At 39.7% G+C, this 20,016-nt stretch overlaps 1 protein-coding gene and 1 long non-coding RNA gene across 6 annotated transcripts in view; both read left to right on the top strand.

Moving 5' to 3' along the window:
* Positions 1-177: 177 nt before the first annotated feature.
* LOC112972438 lies at positions 178-19,161 on the top strand. 5 transcript variants are annotated; one of them, XR_003255689.1, is made up of 5 exons: positions 178-494; positions 5,068-5,164; positions 12,699-13,375; positions 13,490-13,602; positions 14,287-19,161. It is a non-coding gene; the product is annotated as an uncharacterized LOC112972438 (long non-coding RNA). The 5 variants fall into 5 exon arrangements; XR_003255687.1 differs by having other exon boundaries at positions 196-494; positions 12,699-12,803; positions 13,335-13,375; positions 13,490-19,161; XR_003255686.1 differs by having other exon boundaries at positions 180-494; positions 13,490-19,161.
* Positions 19,162-19,908: 747 nt separating this feature from the next.
* The window catches only part of PIK3C2A (phosphatidylinositol-4-phosphate 3-kinase catalytic subunit type 2 alpha), a 60,209-nt gene continuing 60,101 nt past the window's right edge, over positions 19,909-20,016 (top strand). Inside the window, exon 1 of the mRNA XM_026078982.1 lies at positions 19,909-19,925. The gene's annotated coding sequence lies outside the window, so the exon portion shown is untranslated. The remainder of the gene's footprint in view (positions 19,926-20,016) is intronic.

Here is a 20,016-nt window from a genome sequence, read left to right as displayed (position 1 = left end):
CCCCTCGGCGCGCGGGGATTGGTCAGGCCTGACCCCCGACTGGGCTTCGCGGATGGCTCTGATTGGCGCAGCGCGAGAAAATCCAGGCTAGATTGCGTGGGAGGTCGGGCTACTGCTACCGCCGTCACTTGCGCCGAGAAGGTACGTGGCGCTCGCCGCGGTGGGCGGGGCCAGCGCTCCTCTGGCGTCACGGGAGAGGGGGAGCGCGCGCACCTGGGCGGGGAGGGGAGGGGTTCGCTGAGGGCCTGGCTCGAGCTGTGGGGCGCCCCCCCCCCCCCCGGGCCGTTGGGCCGTTAGGGGGCAGTTTCGGTTCCCCCCCCACTGCCTTCCCCGAGGGGCCGTTGGGGCGCGGGGGAGGCAGTTTGCCCCCCCCCTTGCCGGTAGGGTTCAGTGGTTTCCAGGCGCGTTTCAGTTTTTCCTCGCTGCGCTGCAAAAGCAACGTTTCTTGTGTCAGTTCGGGCCGCAGCTGGAGCGCGTTTGCTGTGTGAAAGCACGTAAGATTTTCAAAAACGAAAGTTTCTGGTGCCCCAAATCACAGAAGCTTTTTCTTTTCTTTTTCTTTTTTTAATATGCTCTCGGGGAGACACTTTCACTTCCGTCGATACTCAGTGTATGAATTTACTGATTAGACCAAATGGTGTTTCATGCATGCCTCCTGTTTCTTAATTACAGTAAATGTTTAGTATTGTATGCCTAATCTATGAGACTGAACCCATATCTCTTCAGGTGTCCTCTTCCCTGCCTGGTTCTTCTTTTTTTGTTAACTTTTTCACACATTTGAGTCTTGATGACTTAAGGCCTTTAGTTTTTTCCTTCCTCTTAGAAATAGAGGACCAAAAAGGGGGAGAAAATCTTGACCTTCATGCAGGTTATACAAGTAGGGAGAATGTTTTCAACCTGCACTTTTGTTTATACTTCATGTAAGTTTGGCATTTGATTTGTGGATTTCCATCTGGTCCTGTTTTGAAATGTGGCACCTGCTTTTGCACTGATACCTTCTGTGGGCATGTATTCAAGAATAAATGTGCTCATATGTTATACAGGAAGGTTATATTTGGCATGTATGAAAGCATATAGGATAGGTGTAAAAGCAAGTACTCTATAATTTCTATGAAAATAACTTTCTGGAATAAGCATAGGTTCTAGTTGTAACCTGTTTCAAATGTTTCACTACTATGAGCCTCTACTCATTTTTAAACAAAGAGGTATCAACAGGCACAAATTCTTGGAAAACTTTATCACTTCTGTTATTCTGTTTTATAAGATAGTTAAATATACAAGCTAATTGTTTTTTAAGGAGCTGTTGTAAAATTGTAATCTTTTATACAAATAAGAGGAAAAAATAAGTTATTGAGGCATTTATGCAACCTAGGCAAGATGCTTGGTATGGGATTCTGAATACTTAACTATAATGAGAATTGGCGTCAAAAGTGGTTTTGGAAGTCGTAACTTCAGTGTTACGTGTGTGAAACAAAAATGGGGATGTAAACTCTCTATAATGGCATCTGTGGTAATAGAAGGCTATTAAAATAATAGAGCTAACTACTTAGCTCTACGTAGCTCTCAAGGAAGTACTTTCAATACTACAAAATCGTCTTTTCTTTAGTGCTTTTCACTTTAGAAATTCAGTTACATTGTCAGTTGGCATTCTTTACTGGTTTGTAGACTGTAATTCTTATTGGGGCCTGGGAACACAGGAATTAAATGTGAATTCTAATTTACATTTCAGTAATCACAAACAACCTATTTCAAAAATCTAAATAGCTATTCTCATATGAACAGTTGAAAAGAACCTATGATACTTAAAGTTCAGTTTAAAACGTGCTAGAAATAGGCACAAGAAGAACCTGTGCTTTTGTGGCTTTGCGTTTTATCTGGGTAAACCACAGTTTTGCATAAGGAAAGCCGGTTGGGATGGGACCTTTTGACTTGTCACAGGACCCACAAGTGTAACTAGTTGCAGGCAGCAGGGTCGTGCTCTGACTGCATGGCACTGGCCCAGCGTTGTCACCTGCATGTTGTCGGGACGATTCACATGCTATGTGTTGAGGCAGAAAAGAAAATCTCTAATGGTTTCTGGTTGAAGTTTAGCCAGAAGTGACCTCAGCCAGGGTGCTGCAAACATGGCCCTCCTCACCTTTTGCAGCTCAGTTTAATGTTATAGCACAGCTGGGTTTTTCTAGCATGGTTACATGGACACAGGTTGTCCTTATGTTTGCTGTACACTGTAATTGTGGCAAAGGGGAAGACTGAGGCATTTGGGAGGCAAAGGGAGAGGGTGGTCTGTGCACCTCTTTCTCAGCAGCTGTGCCAGCTTAAAGAGTTCATGCTGCACGTCTCATGCTGCTCTGCCATAATACTTCATTTTTTCTATTCAATGGCTGCAAGGTAGATCAGTTAGCTGCTGATTATTTAAAATAGGTGTATTTTTGCTGCCTCTGCTGCAGGAGAGTGAGGTAGGGGAGCATGGAGGACAGATGGAAATTCCTTAAACCAGTATTGGCAGCAAGGGGGGAAAAAAAGAACTGTGCCCTTGATGCAATGGTAATATGGGACACCTGATGTTCTTTTCCTCTGTCAAGCACAATGCCAAGATCTTCAGGGGTTGGTCTAGAATATATGATACTAAAAATGTCCATTACTGATTTACATAAACAGTCTGTAAACTAACAGGGTGCTGGGACTGTAGTCCGAGATTTTGTGACTGTGATCAACATCTGAGATGTTGTAGTGTGTCTGAATGCAGGAAAATTCATTTTGGTTTATAAAGTGAGATTAAAATACATTCACTTTAATGCAATATCTGGGGTTGTTTTGTTATGACTTCCGGTTTTATTTGTATTTTTTTCCTCTCCTGTTGCTTGTTACAAGATGGTCTTAGCTTATTAAGACTGTTGTCTTTTTGGCTCTTGCTATTCTTTTTCTTTCCACTTAATTCCTTTGGGTTTGTTTACGGGTTTTGGGGGTCTTTTTTGCTCAGACCCTCACTGGTGTTGGCCAGAGAATTTCTAAAGCTGTTTGATTTCTGTTTTAGATGGCTTAGGAAAGGCTTTTTGGAATCCTAAGTATCATGATGTAGGTTTCAACATGCAGGAAGTTGCAAGGTTTGAAAACTGTTGAGGGTTTCAGTATTGCAACGGAAGCAGTTACCTTAATCTGAATTTAAGAAACAATGTTCTTAATGCTGGACATAGCATGGCAGAGCAGAAGAAAGGATTATCTTTGACAGGTTTTTTTATATTGTTCCACTCTGTTAGCATGATGGGAAAATTTCAAGAGAGCTTGTACATATCAGAGTGTCTTTAATATTCTTTTGTTGTTGTTTTTTATTTCTTGGAAGGTTATTGACACTGGAGCTCTCATCATCAGAGTTAGAGAATTAGGTAATCGAATGTCTCTGAAGTGGTAGTCCTAGATTCTGGCTCCTATGCTGCTTTCTAGCTCTGCTCTGGGAAATGCAGTGACAAATGCTACTTTTACCATGGGCAGCAAGTGTCATTTCCTCAGAGTAAGACTGGGGAGAACAGCTAACTCATTAGCATCAGCTTCTGTTTTAACCACAGAATAAGCCAATAACTTCAAGGCTGTCCAAATAACTGTTGGTGCTAAAGTAACTTTTTCTGCACAGTTTTGTCCACCGGAAGACTAGTAGCAACAGAAGCCATATTAACCTATTTAACTTGTTTCATTTTGGTTAGGAAAGACACCTAGAAATGAGAAAGCAGCTTATTCTCTGTCCCTCTATGATCCTGACTATGCTGTTACTGGAAAAAGTCATGCTTAACTAGTACAGTATGTGGTTTCCTATGATGTATCTAGCTACTTGCTATCCACTGAACTGAAGTTGCTAAGGTAATTTTCTATATGTTTCCCAATAGCTACAAGTTACCACAGACTGGAAATGGAAATGAAATAGTGATAGTAAAGTTAAGAGTGTCCTTGTTAAGTGCCTAATTTATCCAGTGCAGAAAGTCTGACTTCATATGAAAGTGGTGAGGTATCAAGAATGCAGTTAACTTGTTGTTGAGGCTCTTTGTGGCTGGCATATCCTTGAGGAGGCAGTGGGTTCAGAGGAGTTGTGTGTTTCTGCTAGCTTTGTGTATGGCCCATGTATTTTCTTCTTCAAGACTTTACCTGGAATCTTTCCCAATTTAACAAGTCCAGATCATGTCCTCCCTGATTAATATTAGAAAGGGTTTTTTACATATGTGAGCAGTCAGAAATTCTTTATCCAAACATAGCCATTGGCTTTACTAGTTTATCAGTTATGGCCCCCTCTTGGCTTTCAAGAGACTGTTCTTCACCTGAGTTATGTCCTGCGGGTGTAGTCTCTTGTTCTAACAAGGCTAGGTTTTTCTCTCAGCAGAATAACTTCCTTGCACTTAAGCCTTGGTATTAATATCCTGACTGATAAGGGAGTAGAGGAATTGTACTCTGTTTTAGCAGTGCTCCTAGTTAAAAATCCAGTAAGCTTCAGGTGGTGTCCAGTGCTTCAGATATCTAAAAGGATCCTATTAAATTATTTTTTAATTATTGTTATTGCTTAGTTTGTCTTTTATGCAGAGAAGAATACTTGTCTCTAAGTCTGCCATATCTTTTGTTGTTTACTGATAAGCAGATTGTCTTACTCTGGTAACTGAGGCATGGGTCTGATTTATTGTTCCTTACACAGCTGAGAAGAATTTTCCTGATGCAAAATACCTCTTTCTGGTGTAGAGTTGCAGCAGCATCGTATGTTACTTTCAGCTAGTACAAGCCTTTCTGGGAAATGAAATTCAGAACAAAACACATCAGATAGAACTAATCCAAAAGTTGAATTTCAGAGCTGAAAACTGCAGTTTTTTAAGAACCGCTTCCAGACTGGGAGGGAATATCCCTAACCTGTTGCCTTGTAAAACGACGGTATGAATCCGTGAACCTGTTACGGTGAATTAACCATGGCATGCCCTTATGATGTGTCAGCTACTCTACTGTAAGAGGTACCTCACCCCGGGGGGGGGGGGGGCGCTAGTTTTAGCAAAAAAACAATCAACAGCTAAAAGATGATGGTCTTGTTTCTTCTCACAGCTCCCATGCTGTTCTGAGGCCTGCTGCTTGGAGGGGTAATAATCATCATTGATTTGGCTCTTCAAGATTGTTTTCACCCTCTATCAGTCACAAGCTGGTAAGAACTGTAGTTAATTATGCTGCTTATTTTTTCTCTCTCCAAATGTTATGTGGCTACTTCATTTCAGGCTGGAACCTGCTTTAGGTGAAGGATGCAGCATGTCTGGCCGGGTGGTTCCCAGCTTTCTGGGACCACACCTATGTCCCCTCCTGGGATCAGAGGCACTTTGGGCGGCATAACCACAGCCATGGGGTTGGATGTGTGCCTCTCTTGTAAATTAGAGCACATGTGGTTGGGTCCCTTGGTGGAGCCACTTCTGGTCATGTGAGTAAGTGGCACTAAACATGAGGTGGATTGTTCTGGTGAGCAATTAGAGGTTTCTTAGTCCTGTTTTGGTGTTAGTTATCTACTAAATGACATATAACTAGAATCTATTTATTGCATCTCGTGAAGAATTCCATCACACTAGTTAATTTGGGGAGGTAGAGATCTACTCCACCTTCTTCTAATGCTGACCCAAAAAACTATGGCTAGAATAAAGAACATACTTGTACTTATTACTGCAATTATTTATACTGCAGTAGTAGGAACTGCAGGACGCCTTTCTGTTAGGTGCTGAGCAGCATAGACACAGAATGAGAGAGAACCTTGCCCATGAATATTTGTACATCTAAAGCTATCCTAAATTAGCTTTCATCCTCTGCCTCTCATTTCCTCGGCACATACCTGGTTGGTGTTCTGCTGCAGATTGAGTGATGTATTCATTTTCAAACTGACCATTTATAACTTCAAAATTATAAATTAAAAAAAAAAAAGAAAAAAAAGTCTCTTTCTGTGTAAGTGAAAGGAAAAACAAAATGTAATGTTAGGTTAGGTTGGAAATGATGAGGAGGGATAAATAAATGTTCTCATAATATATGATTTTATTTACCAAATTTTAATATGGTATCTCCCCTAGAACAAAAACAATAAATCTGAATCTGATCAAAGAAGGTGCTGTTTCAATTGGACTTGTTTTATAAAGATAAACTTGCTCAGTCAGTTCCAGCTTTTTAGTTTCTCTTCAAGAGTTTCTGAATTTATGAGCCAAATAACTTTATCTGGAAACAGGAACATTTGGACCATTGGTGTGTTTGTGGTGTGTGTGGTTTTGTTTTGTTTTTTTTTGGCGCAAATCTTTGATTGATGGAGGGAAGTCAGCAGTGGTGTTTCACAAGTACTTTTTCCAGGCTGTCACTTGATGTTACCATAAATTATCCCCCAGAGGGGTAGAAGGTGATGTGAGAAAGTTTGCAGTTAACAGTGGATTATTTAGAGTATTAAAACTGAAATCTGACCTTCAATTTTAGAGCTGCAAGAGGGTCTCATAATACTCAGCAGCTGGTGATAAAGTAGCAAATGATATGCTAATAATATAAAGTGATTTACCTTGAGGAAGAGCAGTCTTAATTTTACATCCAACATGACAGGCTCTGGACTACTCCTGTTACTGCTCAGACTGGATGTGTAATTAGAAAGTTCCGTGAAGCCATCAACTCAATGCTCAGCTATGGCCAAAATGGCAAGTAGTAGGAATAATGAAATTGCTAGGAAAATGAGAGAACAAATGCAAAGGGTTGTTGCTGCATAAATCCACGGTATACCTGTATCTTAAATATAGCATGCAGTTCTGTTCTGTTTCTCTGTCTCAGATAAAGTACACTAGGACTAGAAAGCTATAGAAGGCGGCAACAAGGATGAGCACAAGTATGGAATGGCTTCTGCACTGGAAACAAATAAACAGACTTCTCAGTCTGCAGGAGAGATGCCGCTGGGACAGAGATGGCAGAGACTTGTAAAAGAGAGTGGTGTGCTGAAGGTATATAGTAAAGAAATACTTGCTATTTCTTTTCATACAAGAAAAAAGCATCAAATGAGATGATCAGTTGGCAGATTCAAAACAAATCTGTGTTTCTTTCTCCCGTTTAGCGCACAGTTAAACAGACCTTTGAAGCTTAAGTGGATTCAAAAGTTATCTAAATACCTTCATGGAAAAATTCATTTAGGACAAAACTGTAAAATTATAACTTCTGTCCCAGGACGTCCCTGAACTACAGATCACTAGAGGCTGGGATAGCTTTTACATACTTGCAATTCTCTGTTGGTCACTGTGGGAGACGGGATGCTGGGCTGAATAGAACTTTTGCCTGAACCAGTATGACCGCTGTGTGCTATGCTATTATATTATAGGATTTGTTATTTGCTGGTTTTTTTTCATGTTTTCATCTAATGTTTTTCAAATATGTGGTATGGGGAAAGCATAGCAGTTTAGTGCAGCAGTGGTAGAGCAGAAGGCTAAGTGTGAGCTGAGATGAGAAGAGGAAAAATAAGATAAAAGGATGAGGAATGTGCTGAACGCTGCCACCTGTGTTTTGTTGATGTTGCATGTTGCAGCTTCTTAACTCTGTCTTTTTGCTCTGTGAAGCAATTCTACCTTACAGGCTGGATTGCAAATCACAGTTAAAGTGTAAACTTTCTAACTGCTTTGTGGAGAAAGATGTGGTGGGATTCTGACAGATCTCCAAGAGACTAAAGTTCAGAGCATGCTTTACACTGTGTTGTGCAAAGTATAGTTCTGGTCTTTGGGCACTGTGGGTGAAAAGTGCTATTACCTTGTCTTTGTCATGAACTGTAGAAACCTAAGAAGACCTTCCTTTCTTCTTAGGTTTTTAAATAACAGTGCTTGGTTTCTGGTGAGAATCTATTTTCAGCTGCAGGCAAAATAATAATGAAGGCCATCAGCAGAGTGTAAGGTTGGAGCTGAAAATACAAAGCACATAGCTGAAAAATTACCAGTTACTAATAAGAAAATCCCAAAGGAGAGGGGAAGCACAAGTGAGTGCAAGTGGATGCAACTGTGTGACCAAGTGAGTGTGTGAGTGAGAATGCATGAGAGTGTGCAGAGGCATCAGTGCAATTGTAATGCTGTTGGGTGTGCACAGGTGTGAGCAAGCGTGCAAGTGGATGCATGTGTGAGGGTGCTTTTCAGGAAGTAAGAAAGCTGAGGTTTTGAACTGTAATTTATGGCTTTTCTTTGTGCCCTGCAGACATGATTGTGGAGAAGTGGCTCCTGCTCCCCAGTCTTCTGCATGTCCTGATTCTATTAATTTTTCCCTGCTGCTGTTCCAAAGGGATTGTGCTGAAGACCAAATAATCAAGTGAAACCATAACAAGAGCATTTCCAGTCTGGAAGCCATTCCCACAATTTTTCTAGACATACCACAGTGCAAAGCTCCCTTCTTTTGTCTAGTAGTTATGATGAAATGAAGTATGCACACTTGTGGACATTGACAATACTTAGTTTTGAAAGCTGAAAACAGAAAATCAGGCTTACTGTGTGTTTGTGTGCTTGTGAGAACAGTGAGTTACAGACTGGAGGGGTATGTGTTTCCTCACAATGAAAGAAGGAACAGTATTTAGCAAAAAGTGGTATTGGTGTCCTTGTTGGACCCCGATATTGCTTTGTTCCTGAAAAATTTGTGAGGAAATTTGAATGTTACAAGAATGGGAGGAGATGGCTGCAAGTTGTGCTCCATCCAGCATTGTATTGAACTCTAACCATCGGGAAACATTTTGTCTGCTTCAGAGATGAAACACGTTCTCTTCAGTAGTAATATTGTGAGCCGGAGGTGTAATGATCTGTGGCAAGGGGTGACTATCACAGAAAGGGAAATCATCCCAACTTTTCCTTTCTTTGATGGCATTTTAAAGAGAGACTTCAGCAAAAGATGTGCCAGAGGGAATTTGCATGTTTTGTATTGACCTACATAAACCCTAGCTAAGTATAGAAATAACACAAATTGTTTCACTCTGCTTATGTCACCCTTTGTGCTTTATCAACCATTAATCTTTATTCTTCTGTCAATTCATACATGTCTAATATTGCATTGCAAATATTTTTCTCCCTTCCAAAAGTATTCATAAAAATCAGAGTGGGGGAGAATAAATCTGAAAGAGTGTTGTCTGTACTTGGCTTGCTAGTGCCAAGCTGTGTGGCTAGAAAATGGAAATGCAGACTTCTACCTACTGCAAAAGAATGGAAATAAATCATAATGCAAGATCATACAATTTCTTTTGTATATCCTGGAGTTGGAAAACTGACAGACCAATACAACATTTTTTTTTAATGTCTTGAGCTTTATTTCAAAAGACAGAAAATCTATATAAACACTTGTTTTAATATCTAACTGATAACTTTCTGTCCAAATCAGATGTATTTGCTAGAATTAGGGGGTTGACCTGAATGGTCCATGTCTCCGGGAGAGTGGAGGGGCAGGCAGGCATGGGGTGGTGAAGTTGAAAACAAAGGGTACAAAGAACCTTGTACAGAAAGAAAATTAAGATTGCTATGTACTCATGCAGCTGACATTCATTTTTTAAGAATATTTTTGCAGAAGCAGGAATTAAATAGTGATGTGAAAATAAAGTAACTGTAACTGTGAACTTTAAAGACCAACATCGAATCTAATGTGCATGTAAATGTCCATCACACTATAATTACTCAGGTGCTATTTCTGCTTATAGGGATTTTAACATGAAATGTTTTACAGTACTTAGGCTTCACACTAATTCTGTGAAATAGGTACATGTTAAATCAAGAGTTTCACGGACTGTGAAACAAAAGTTGTTCGATGTTGTGGAGCAAGTTCCACCCTATGAATAAAACTCAGAAGCTGTGATTCCAAATTTGTTGATACAACTTAGAAGTGGAAAAACAGCACTGTGAACCAATACATAAGAGCTTCCTAGAATTGGTTACCTACATGCTGTCCACATTTCTAGTGCTGGCTTTAGATTGAAGATGGCTCATACTGCCTTTCTTTATGGGATTTGTTGCAATTGGTGGAAGTGTTAATAGTTATGAAAGACAGTGGAGATGAAAATAGCAGTGAGGCAGAATGACCTTTAAAATGGATCAGGACAGCAACAAGTCGTCTTTTGGACCTTATCTCCTTTATTTGTATTATCATTTCTTCTGGCCTGACTCCCACAACGCTGCTCTGCCACAGTCTATGCCTTCTCCCCTCTCCCCCACCAAGCTGTTACATACAGCGTAAAAACTTTCATCAGTATATCTGAAAGCCTTTGCAGTTGCTCTGTGTTTTGCAAAACTCTCAGTTATGTAACGTCCATTTTGCAGGCTCGTAAGCTGAAGCCAAGATAAACTAGTTTGCCCAAATAAACTGCACCCATTATAACTGTTATCAAACTCGCAGAAATGCAAGCCTCAGGCTGTAATCTCTAACTTAATTTCAGAAATGGAGTAGGTTTGGCTGCTTCATTACCAGAGGACTAGAAGGACAACCTATCAACAAATGCTTTTTATTCATTTAACATGTGAGCCTCTCCCCAAAACTGTGTGTGAACCTCTGGAGCCCCTGCCAGCCCTTCCTAAGTGACATCCTTCCCCAGCCCACCCAAACTGCGCAGGCTCCTTGTTGGGTAGAATCACTAGACCTGCAGGGATGGAAACAAATTTGATCCTTGAATGCAGCCATGAGGCTGTATCATCTGGTCCTGAGGCAAAACTCCCTTTAGATGAATGACTGCAGACATAGGGTCCCTCACTGGACTCAAGTTTTAGGTAAGAATTGATGTGTTCCATGCATCAAAATATTCTGACTTTTGTAACATTATGGCTTAGTGTAGACTGCAATTATGTAATATAATCGTTTGAGGGCTTGCGAAGCCATTAAAGATACCAGTATCATATTTCTGCAAATCCTCATTTGCAGCAACAGTCCAAAGCATTCATCCCCGGTACTTAATGATCACAGAGGGACGTACGTTTTAAGCATGGGCTTTAAAAATGCTTTCAATAAAAGCTCTACCTCTGTTGGCACATCTGTCTGCCTCTTGCCATTAGGCTAGCAGCATGTTTGTCTTTCAAGTCCTTTTGTTTGCAAAAGTGTTAGTCATTCTCCGTTAGTACTCTCTAGTCTGCATGTATTGCCATCCATTCTATGTACACTTAGTTTGGAGCATAATACAGCATTTGTTCTTTGTTGCTAAATTAATGGTTTCTAATGAGTCAGTCTTTAGTGTTAGAGAAGCCTGTGTTGACCCTAGAAAATGAGGTGGGCTAGGTCCCCACAATGCGAGGTGGTGAAATAGCTGTGTGCCCCATAGAGAAAGGGAAAGAGGAAAGGAAATAAGCAGTGAAACAATGCTAATATTGGTGGTTATGCTCCAGAGGCTTATTGAATTTTCAGAAGTGTTCTTTTTTTTTTTTTTTTTTGAAAGGAAATTCAAAAACTAAGAGGATTTCCTGAGTCAAATTTAGGGTTAAAAGGGAGTCTCTGTATTTGGAAACAAGGCCTTGTGGCCTGATTTTTCAGAGACTGAATATATTCTAGAGTTTGCTGCAAATCCCCTGCAGTGAGAGGTCACAGGGAGCCTTATCAGATTAAGTTATGATGCATACTGTCACAGAAACAGATAGTTTCAGCTTTTTGTTCTGTGTACCCTCATCTCTTTGTCTGAATGCAACACAGTAACTTCTGAGACTGCATCTAACCAATTCCAAACTTCCAGGGAATGTTTTAAATATCAGTGAGATCAACCCTGTTAATTTTGGTGCAAATAGGAAATGAGTAAAGCTTAATTTCCACTCAAATCAAATAAAGAAGTTTTTTTTTTTAATGTTTTCAGTGTAAGCGCTTTACATTTGTTAGGCTATCTGTCTTTTTCCTTAGAAAAACGTGTGGTGAAATTGTGATATGAGAAAAGATAAGCACTTAGAAGTGGTATAATTGAGAATAGGATTTTAGCCTGACTATTCCAAACTGAAGGATTTGTGCTAGCAAGTTTCAGGAAAAAGGGGTGTGTGGGGGGGAATTCTGTTTCAAATCTATATCTTCGTCCCTTAATGAAAGCTGTAAGAATTCACTGTATACATACTCAAAGACATCTGGGGAATTCTCTAAAAAGCCTGGGAAGCTGACAGCTGATGTTTCTTGTATTTTCAGGGTTGAAAAAGGTCTACTTCTGTCTGTTTTTAAAACAATCAATTGTAGTCTCTCTTGACCAAAGACATAGATCGGTGATGATCAGTATTAGATACTCTCTGCTGCTTTGGGGGAGTAGGCAGGAACTAAATTTATAGTACTTCAATGAATGGTAGAGCCATTTTATAAGACTAGCATACTCATTTTTACTTGATTTTAAATCTCATAAAGGCTTTTATTTTTTTCTTCAAAGAAAAATTGTGACTTACTGTTTTTTCTGGCTTAAACCTTATGACTTTTTCAAGGTTTTTAGTGTCCTATAGGAGATAGGCATTTTACTATACAACCTGATGACCAGGCTACAGTTGGATTTGTTTTCAATAACGTGATACCAGGAAGAAGAAAACGAGCTCACTAATAGAATATGAACAAACAGCTGGATGACCTAGCTTTACATTAGTTTGGTATTTTGACACATAGTCTTTTACAGGTCAAGGATTCAGTTGGGTACCTTTGGGGATGCGGAGGGGGCTGCTAAAATGTTGCAGTTGGATTCATCCATTGATTTTAATGCAATAAAGCCAAGATGATTTTGTTCTTTTCAGGTTATGTTTTCAATGAAGCCAGAGCAAAACGTCTGCTGATTTAAACGGAACATCAAGATCATGCTTAATGCTGTGTGAAGAACTGTGGTGTGATTCCTGACTTGGGTGAGAAATTTCTGCCCTTCCAAAGGGCTATGCAGTACTGTAAGGAAAGTTATATTTGTGGGTGACATATATGTAATGTAATCATTTTTTTTCCTGGAAGATTTGGGATTTAGTTAAAATGAGATAGCTAAAGATTTTTCTGTTAAAATGTTTTGAAGAGTCACCAGTCTACACTTTCACCACACAGGAGTGTAAACTTAAACACTTGCTGCACTGCAAAATTCAGCACTTAACTATGAAAAATTAGGTATTGGAATACAGGTGGAATTAGCCTGTGACACTGTTGAAGTGCTATTCCTGTATCCATATTTTCCATATCCTTCAGCTATTCTCTTGAGTGTATTTCTCAAGCAAATGCCTACTACCATTTAAAACTTAATATTACATTTATATTTAGGAAATAAGTCATAAGTCATTTTTCTTAATACTCTTACTGGGTTTGCAAATGCTTTAATACTGCCCAGGTGCTGCCCATAATTAGGGTAAGTGCTATATTTCTCCATGTCCTGATGTGTCACTGCTTCACTGTAGAAGAATGACTGACTGTGGGTCCTGAGAACCTTTGCTGACAGGTAGGAGATTTCTCCGACACCTTTGGAAGATGAGAAGCAATGTTCCCAATGCATTCTGCAAGCCCGTACTTGGGCGCATAGTTCTGGTCCTGACAGAATTCCTGTTGTATTCAGCAGGATTATTCTGATGGATAAGGCGTATCCATGAAGACAGCGCTCATGACAAGACCCGAACTGTGCGGTATGCAGATTAGCAGACCTACTTCTTGAAGCTTCTCAGTGTGCAGGTGCATGCACGAGCACACATTACTTATTTCCTCCCACGCATGCACAAGCTCTATCCCAAGTTGTTAGGTGAGCTGCAACATGTAGTAATACTGTTTGCTGCTTTCTGCTGTGGGCTGACTACTGCAGTCAAGTGCAGGAAAGTTCTCTACTGAACAGAGGTCGTTTTGATTACAACAATACTCAGTTTTGTCCCTCAAACGCATGGCCGTGTTTCTGCTTATGAAGGTAAACAGCAAAGACAAGCTATAAATGCTTCTGAATAACGTGTCAGTATTCTAGTCTTATATAACTGGCATTAAGTATAAGATGCTTTTTTTTTTTTTTTTAAGCCAAATAAAGCATCTTGGCAAGGATTTCAGGTATTTTAAATTAATTCTGCTATTTCTGGAACATCCATTAGATAAAATCTGTTGAGTTTGAATCATTGGCCCCCTAACCTGAAAAACAGTTTTACAAATGTCCTCCAGTAAGCATATTGTGCACTTAACTTATCCTGTGAAGACTACAAAAATTGTGTACTAAAATACAAGGGTTGAGGGCCAAACCCAGGACAGCATCAGAGTTGGACTGGGACATGAAAAGTACCACAGTGAAATCGTAGTGTATATTGCTGAGAAGAAATTATTGCATGCAATTACAAACAAATGTTTGACACAATGTTGATTTTTTTTTTCCTGTGGCAGAATATTTTCTGTGACTTGCAATGCTTAAAGAAGAACTCTGAAAGGAAATTGTGTTAGCAGTTAACATAGTTTTACTACAAGAAACATTATGTGATTAGCTCATACCAGAATGGAAATGCCAGATTTTGCTGGTGAGAACTCAACTCTTGCATGGTGCTGCAGGAATTTGGGCAGCTGGTAGAAGGCCCTATATTCTTTTTCTCAGCAGCCTGCCTCAGTGGAATGGTGTGGATGTTCTGCAAGGAGATCACTGTGGAAGTCTCTTGCTCCTTCTGCTGCTGCTGTTTTTTATTTTTAATTATTTTTGTTTATTCTTCAAAACAGGATAATCCAGGCAAGTGCTCTAGTAACTGTGAAATTTTATCATCCTCCATCTTTGTGTGCCTGATTAAGTATGAGTCTCTGTGATTGGGATTTTAAATACCTAACTTGCCAGAAGCTTTCCCAATTATCTCAATTACCTTTACCCAAGGAATGATTACTATTTCCAGGTGTGCATCCTGTTGTCCACAGTTCCTCAGGTTTTTCTAGCATCATTCTTACATTAATAGTCCTAACCAAGGCATACTATAGACTACCAACTATCCCGTGGTACCTCCTTAGTATATTGTAGCACTGACAAAGTTTCTACATGCATTTTCTAACTCTTCCACTTTTACTCCATTTTAGGAATATTCAGAAGCTTCATTTTTAATTAAAACCTTCAAATGGTAGAAACTTTGCATCTGTATAGTGGAACACTTTCATTGCTATCCAGAGAAACTTTCATATAACTTCTCTGTTTATATAAACTATAAAAAGAAGTTATATGAAAAAGCTAGACAAAATGAAAAATGTTATGTCCAGATAAAATTACCACAAAATATTTACAGTAAAACAAGTAGTAAAATCTGTTACATTGTTTTGAATCTTCAGTTCCCTGGTGTAATAGCTGTTCTGGACATGACTTATTTGAAAAAATTTGGGGTAAATATGAAGGATCATTTTGAATTTCCAATGTATATCCTCTCACACTTTTTTTTAAGAGAATGTTGCCTAAATTTTGTGGGGGACGCATCTAACTATCTGTTCCCGGATCTGTAAAAGTATTGTAGCTTCTAATAAATGCCTAATTTCTCATTTACTGAAGCAGGACCCTGGGTCCTAAGAAATTAACCTAAGCTGAATATTCTAGTTGCACTTGAAACTCTTGGCAGTCCCTTTTGATTGTAGGGCAGGGCTTTCTTCCTTTGTTTGAGCCTTAAATGTGTATTTCTTATATGTGTGTGTGTATATAGTCAGCTGAAATTAACCTTATTGTATAGATTTTGAGAGCTGCTTATAGACTTTATACATAGTGAAAACACAAGCTATTGCATAGCAAAGAAACAATAAAAACAATCATGGCCTATTTTCCTCCTTCATTCAGGCAGAGATTAATACTTACACTGATATCCCCATTCTCCCTGATAGAAATCCACAATGAAATATTAATAGCAACATACTGTTGAATAGACACTTGTAGATGTAAACAGTAGCTACTTAAGCCTAAGCAAACACTCAGAGCAAGCAAAGTGAGTATTAATACTCAAGTCCAAAATTACCAAGAAGAAGCATTCAATGAGATTGATGTAGGAAATTATAATGAATGTCCAGAAGGTGCATTTTTGAGGAAGTAATCCCCTCTTTTGCTTTCTTTAGGAGTAAAAAAAGAACCTGTCTCCCTCTGCTGGTTTTAGGGGGAAAAAAAAGTTTATAGAGACTAAAAAATCCTAGCTAAAATATTGATATAAATTATCAAATGTTCCAGAATTAAGGCTTAAAACTTGTTCACTTTACATTCATAGTCACTTTGAGAACGTCAGAACTACATTAGAACTATTAGTTCAAACATAAATGAATCTTCTAGTTTTTCTGAAGGGCAGCCTAATACTGGGATCTTAAGTGTATGTGAATAATTTTCTTTCATGAGTAGGCTGAGTTAAAGTAGTATATTTTATTTCATATTAAGCTGCTTCAAGCAAACTAAACTGGTCTGTACTTATTTATAGCCTATAAGGCTTTTGAAGGCCATACATACAAGATCATGGTAACTGCAGAGGGTTTCCTTGAATTGCACTGGGGCTGTGATGTTGAGGCTGGCTGGTTGGGGGTCAATGCTGTCACCCAGTCAGATCCCAGAGCTGCCTGCCCCACCGAGCTGTGCGCCCCTGCAGTGCCCCCGGCCCCTGCTGTGAGATCCCAGCTCTCCCCCCGACCGCTCCGCAAGGCAGCAAGAAGTCCTTCCGTGCCAAGGAGAGTGTATCTGCAGGATGGGGGTGAATTTTGTTTTACGGTCCCCACCCTGAAGAACAAACATTTGGGAATTTCTTTTTTTAAAATGTATGCACTGCACAAAGTAGGAACCAAACTGCAACAGAGATTTATTTATTTATTTTGGAGTTTTACTAAACCAAGTTTAGTAAACCAACATTGTTTTGAATCTTCACTTCCCTGGTCTAGCCAGCTCTAAGCAAGTCAGCAGAATGTCAAGGATCTGACCACTACTTGTTTCTGTACTGTGTATGCGTACTGGTATCTGTAGTGAGGTTTTTGTCCTTGGTACAATATGCTCTGTCCTCCTAGTTTCAGAGGAAACACATTTGTCCTTTATTAATCCATGTGCTCTGCTAACAATTTCTCATTCACGAAAAGTACCCTTTAACAATAGACATTGAGTTTATTCCTTCCAATTAATTAAAGGCAAGTAGCAATTCCAATAGTACAATTAAGGCATTGATCTGTTAAATTGGAAGGCTTACATAAATGTATCTTAGGTTGAGAAGAAAATTAATGATTTTTACTTTCCTTGTGTTACAGCCACCAAAACACATTTGTTATATTCTGTTACATATAGCTGTGTTTTTTAGCTTGGTATACATCAAGCTTTGTATCCTAAGTGTTGTTCTAAAAGGCATCTGTCAGCTGGCAGATGCATCAGACTTACAGTTAATACCAGTATTTGTATAGTTAGTTACACAAGTTTATTTGACTTTTGCATATGTTATTTTGGAATTCTTTTGTGAAATCTGCTCTGAGTATCAGGGATAGTAAGCACAGCACTTGCTTTACCAAATATAAGAAAAATTCTCTCTTATCTGTAATATACAATTTAAATTTTAATAAAAATGTCACTTAATACAATTATATGGATTTTTTTCCTGCTTGCTTATGTGCAACAGATGCTACACATTGTTCTTACAAAATATATCTTTACCAAAAACTGGAAAACTCTCAGAGCAACTATATTTGGTCAATGTATCACAGATAGCATACATAGTAACAAGGTAGTGAGACTGCTGAGACACACAAGTTGTGTATTGTATTTACATGGGCATATTACTTCCTGTATACAAAATACTTTAAAACTGACATCATGTTTTCATGTGGGAATGTGTAACTTGTAATTATCCATTCATAAGCAAGTCTGCAGGCTATGTCATTGTTCCCTTCATCAGCTCAGCTAACTATGGGATAGTACCATTTTTACTGGCAAGTTGGGCTTCTAATGCCAAGTAGCTCTCTCTCCAGAAGCAGAACTATTTTGGTTACCCATCAGTAAAATCCAGGCTATGGAGAATGCTACTTGGAGTCTGATACACAAATGCTTGTTCTAAAAGCTGGATGGCACTGCTTCTAGAGAGTGCACAAAAACTGGTATACTTTTAATGTGAATATAGCTGAGAAGCTATGAAAGCAGAGGCAAAAATACTGGTTTTAGAGTCATTCCTCAGAGTAAGGGGTGAAAGCAAAGGAAGAAATAACATTCATTTTGTATTTAGTGTGATATAAGGAAATCAGTACCTATGTAACATGAAGCACCTTAAAAATATGTAGCAAAAATTAGAATTGGTAATACATCAGTAAAAATGATGGGCTGAAATTATTAAAATATATGCTTAATATCAGGAAAATTACCTGGCCATAAGGAAATAATTTTGAAGGAAAGTCACGGAAGCTTCTTACAGTAAGACTTATCATAAGACTGGTAGACAGACTTGATAATAGTCTAATGAAAATAGTTCTGTGCAAAGTAGAATGAATCAAATGATCTTATGTCAACTTTTATGATTCACATTTGACCCAGTCATAGACTGTCATATATTAGCTAATATTATTATGAGGAATGTTAGTCAATCAAATGGTCATGCATCTTGTTGAAATTGTTGGATGGGGTAGCAGACTTTTATTTAGGCGGAGCAGATTAATGCTCCTTTGTTTAGTGATGGATGAAACCAAGAAAAAAGGCTGTCCAAGGGCTAAACCCTGTGGTCAGTGACGAGGAAATGTAATCCAGAGCAATTTAATATGACCCTGGTGTGAGAGGAAAAGCAGCACAGAGCGCAACAGGCTGCTTTCTAGGAAGAAACCTAGACCTTGCTGGCAAAGGGGCTGTTCTCTATTGATACTCCATTCTGTGTTCAAGAATCAGAATTTTATGCTTATTGATTGTAAATAATGGAATGGCATTAGCAAGCATTAATTCCTTCTCTTAAAAACTGGCAACCTGAAAATGTCTTAACAGCTTAGATCAGTAAGTTAGTAAGAGCTTTGGTAGTGCTTTTTGTCTGTGTAGTTGAAGAATCATGCCTATGATCCTTCTACAGGAATGCATTTTGTATCAGCCCTCTGAACCCTGATTGCACTTATTGAAGTCACCTGCAAGGCTGTCATTGACCTTAATAATGCTAGATCAGGATTTATCCTATAGAAAATGGTTAGATGCTAAAATGGTGGGTGTTTATATAAGGAATCGCATAGAAAATGCCACTGGCAGCAATATTTATAACTTATTAAACTATTCATATTGTAGTGTCCAAACTGACACTTTCATGTGTTTTTTGTGTATTTTATATTTTTCAGATCTTCAGTGTATTAAAATGACTGAATAAAATACCCATAGTCATAAACTGAATCATTCAATTATTGTAAGTAGCACTCTCTGAAGTGGAAGGAATATAAGGTTATTCTCTCTGGAATTCTTTTGCTTCTAGATTAAAAATCGTAGGTACTTTTAAATGCCTATTAGAGCTTTTAATTTGATCTTATGAAAGGCTCATTGTCTAAGCTTTGCATAAAATCCCACATGTAATACTTCTGAATATATTCAAAGCCTCGTCTTCTTTTGAAGCTATTGTGAAGGTCAAACCAAAATCCTGTCTTTTTGAAACGTGTTGATAGTTTCAGGAGGTTTGGAGTTGCAAATACCGGTCTGCGGGGGATGGCGAAGTCGCTTCCGAAGTTATATTCAGCAGAATTCTGTTTCACAGAACACGATGTTCCTAACCACTGGAGTCGTCAACCGGCACAGGACGAACCTCCTTCTTTCTACAACTGCGGCCCGCGCGCTGCCCGGCCCCGTCTCGCAGACGTCAGCCCAGCCCAGCCCTCTCCCTCCGCTGGCTGCGCTCCTCCCCGCGGGCGGGGGCAGCGCGCGGCAGGCAGCCCCCGGGGGGCCCGCTGGGGCGCAGCCCCCGCGAAGGGCGCTTCTCGCCGCTGTGCACGCTTCCAGGAGCGGGAGAATTCCTCCTGCGAGAAGGGCAGCAAATGACGGCGAGGCGCCCGCTCCCTCCGATGGCCGCCCCCGCCCTGGGAGCGCCCCGCGACTCTCCCAGCGACGGGTACGGGCGGCCGTTAACGGTCGCGCTGCTGGCGCAGCGCCGCAGCGGCCATCTCCCCGCCACCGGGCCCATAGCGCCCGGCCCGGCCCCG

The sequence above is a fragment of the Apteryx rowi genome, unplaced genomic scaffold (genome assembly GCF_003343035.1).
Source record: "Apteryx rowi isolate R43461 unplaced genomic scaffold, aptRow1 scaffold_49, whole genome shotgun sequence".
Classification (NCBI taxonomy): Eukaryota; Metazoa; Chordata; class Aves; order Apterygiformes; family Apterygidae; genus Apteryx; species Apteryx rowi.
The sequence above is the reverse complement of the archived record's forward strand: the minus strand, read 5'-3'. Positions and strand labels throughout refer to the sequence as shown.